Below are 3,493 nucleotides of genomic sequence, written 5' to 3' on the forward strand. Positions count from 1 at the left end.
GAGCAACGACCGTTTTTTTGTTTTGTCTGTTTAATATTCTATGTCCTCAACTGTTTCTTTTCCACTTCAAACCTTGGATAATGTTCTGCAACATTTAGACTTATATAACAACACGTATCATACAGAGCATTCTCTTTGTCCTGCTTATCGTTAGCCAGTTTCGTTTCAACGAAAACCGCACTGTTTCCCCTCGGGAAGAATCCGGACAAGTTCTGGCGTCTTGTCACAACCATTTGTCCCGGACCTGTGTGCCCGTCACTCTAAGCTACCGATTTAGATATTGCAAGTCTTGACCGGAGAAAAGCTCACAGTCAGGGCATCTGCTTACAGGGGCCCACGTGCTTGTCAAAGGAGAAAAAAAAACGACCTTGGAGGGAGGGAAGAAAGCTCCTATATAAACTCCTCACGATACTCTGAACTCCTCACCAGCAGTGTCACCCTCCTGAATATAGCCAACTAAATTCTAGGAACTCTAAGAGGACTACGCTTGTCTCCAACATCTTATCGTCAACATCTTCTGCAAGCGATAACTATATTTCTGGTCCGCCAAAGTAGTATACGCTAAGAACAAGAGGAAGAGAGTCGTAAGGTTTTTTATTCCCAGCCGGCGAGAGCAGAAACTGTTGTTCTAGCTGCCTTTCTGGTCTTAACAGGACCATTTTGCTGGCCAGTGAAAAACTAACTCGGGTGAAACAACATTGGTGCTACCAGCCTCTCCTGACTGTTCCAACGGTAAGTTAAGAGCATTAAGGCATTATTATTGTTCTCATCGTCGTTATCGTCGTCACCCTCGTCACCACTACCATCACTATCATCATCATCATCATCATCATCATCATCATCATCATCATCATCATCATCATCATCATCATCATCATCATCATCATCATCATCATTACTGAAAAAACAGAAAAGGGACGGAGAGTCTTGATCAATTTTCAGGCAATGAATAAAAATGAAAATTCAATTTATTTTCTATGTTGCTTTTATGAAAAACGGCTCAACGTTTTACCCCAAGGGCTACTTCAGGATCAACTGGGAATAAAACTTCAGACAGCACAGTGTAATAAAATCCCGAATCAAGGAAAGGAGCCTCAAAGGAGGTCTTATAGTTAGTTACCAGGCGGGTCCGAAGTGACTCAGCATGAGCCAGATCAAAAGGTTCTTTTAAAAGAAATCAGTACATTCATACGCATACACGCACGTAGATACACTTTCAGATGTCATTGTTATCCTCATCATCCTCCTCATCCCCCCCCCCCCAAATCACCCTTATCACCATCATCATGGTTTTACAGCAGTAAGTAAGAAAGTAGATCAAAGTTTATTCAGTGTTTAAGGCCAATGGCCCACATCACTTCACACAAAACACTCATTTGATAAGTAAAGTTTCCATAATGAATAAGTACAGGTTGTGCACATATCTCTTATCATGAGTCAAACATTGCATATTTCTGTCAGTGGGCCGAGTCAGGCTGGGTGGGATTAACAATTTCCTTTGATGGACAAAGTGTGAACAATAGAAAATAAAGTAAAATTCACCTTCAATTTCATGAGTCACACCTCTCACATAAGGGCGAATTACTTAATTTCCACCGATAGAGATTGTTATTTAATGAAAGGCTATGTGTTTTTTTACAAAGCCATGACTCTTCTGCTCCAATACCGTGGGAGGTTGGTGATATAATATATTCAGCGCTGTTTCTTGAAACGGAATTGTAAGAGAGAACAAATTATACTTGCGACACACTTCTTCCTCTATGTTCAGCACAGAATGATCAACAAGTCTACTTTTTCCTTCACTGAGAAAGAGTCTAGTACTTCCAACAATTTGAGAAAACCAGACATATCCAAAACCCAGGGAAAATAAAAGGTTTTTAACTTCCGTAGCCAAGTTGACTCTGCCCTGTTCACAGGAACGATATAACTGCATGTAACATTTCTTTGGATATCTGTCATTTTCTAAGTGTATAAGTTTGCAAAAGAATTTAAGGACACAATGCATGTAATCGGAACATAAATTGGTTCTTCCCACTTCTCTTAGAACTAAACATTTGGGTGTAGTTTTGCCAAGACCCAAAAAGGCTTGCCAGAAACTTTACCTGAACATTATCAATCAAGTCCCAATTTTTGGTACCCCAAATTTCAGAGCCGTAAAGCAGCATTGGTTTAATATTTATATTAAAAAATGTTTTTTGATGTTTCGAAACTTAATTCTTGGAAAGAACCGATAAGCCTTCTTGTTCGAGAAACAATCCGTAGAGCTTTAAAAGCTCGATCTTCCAGCGTTCGTCTCCAGCATAGACGCGATGAAAATGAAATGCCCAAGTAACTGTTACAGTAGTAAATAATATTTGAATATAGTTGGGTACATTTAATCTGACGTTCTAAGATGTTTGACGTTTCTCCAATTCTGGCTTCTTAAGGAACATAGTATCTAAGTAAACAGACGCTTTAGCAATGAAATGTTCTCTACTTGTTTAGTAAAGGTGCAAAATAGACAATCATCAACATCATCTTCATCCTCATCATCATCATCCTCATCGTCATCGTCATCATCATCAGTATTGGTTATTGTTCGCACTACACACATTCTGTGACAATTTCAACAGCTGTATAGACTACTATGCTTACAGAGCTAATAACTCTCTTAGGAATATTGTATGGCTTTTTATTCTATACCCTACACAGATTAATCATAGATGTCTGGTCTTCTTTTGCACAAAGCGAAAAACAAACATTTGTCAATACCGAATCATTAAAAGTTAAAGGCAAAAACGTCATTGTAGTTCTCAGCCTATTTCGCCATCCGTCTGGAGTAATTAACAGATTATAATACAAGGTCTGGGTTGCGAAAAGTAAAAATCAACGATTGCGTAAATAGACGGAAGAATCAGATGCATGAATAACTGCAAGACGCTTGAAGTCATTAAATCTCGATAGATGTTACAAAAGCACGCATCTTATCACGGGAACACCTAATGGGATCCTCTTATTTGCTAGCAGTGCCGTGGGGCATTCTTTAAGTGGCAACAATATTTGTTTTATCTTTGGGGGTTTTCTTGTATTTTCTCCCACGCCTCTGCACACTCATGACAGGTTGCCCGGCAACGTAAGCCGTAGGGCATCCTTTTGCCTGCAAGGACATTATTGTATTTACCTTTGGTTCCTCTTTTATTCTTTTTCCCAAATCTCTTCACATTCTTATGTGTCTTCTTCTGAAACGTTGGAATATTACAGGTACAATGATTCTGTGTGGGAATGTTACATTACACTGTACTAATTCGTTCCTCTGTCTGTCTGCCTGCCTGCCTGCCTGCCTGCCTCATTTTCTCTCTCTCTCTCTCTCTCTCTCTCTCTCTCTCTCTCTCTCTCTCTCTCTCACACTCACTCACTCTCTCTCTCTCTCTCTTTCTCTCTTATTTTTCTCTTCGTCTCTCATTTGTAGGGTCACGGATGTGTCCTGGGAAAAGGTTCTATTATGATCACCCAT

At 39.7% G+C, this 3,493-nt stretch overlaps 1 protein-coding gene across 1 annotated transcript in view; it reads left to right on the top strand.

Annotated features, from left to right (window-relative positions):
- Positions 1-441: 441 nt before the first annotated feature.
- Positions 442-3,493, top strand: part of PIN (insulin precursor) — a gene marked incomplete in the record, with an annotated part of 75,720 nt that continues 72,668 nt past the window's right edge. The window contains 1 exon segment of the mRNA NM_001204686.1: positions 442-734.

This window comes from Aplysia californica, unplaced genomic scaffold (assembly GCF_000002075.1).
Source record: "Aplysia californica isolate F4 #8 unplaced genomic scaffold, AplCal3.0 scaffold00858, whole genome shotgun sequence".
Taxonomy (NCBI): domain Eukaryota; kingdom Metazoa; phylum Mollusca; class Gastropoda; order Aplysiida; family Aplysiidae; genus Aplysia; species Aplysia californica.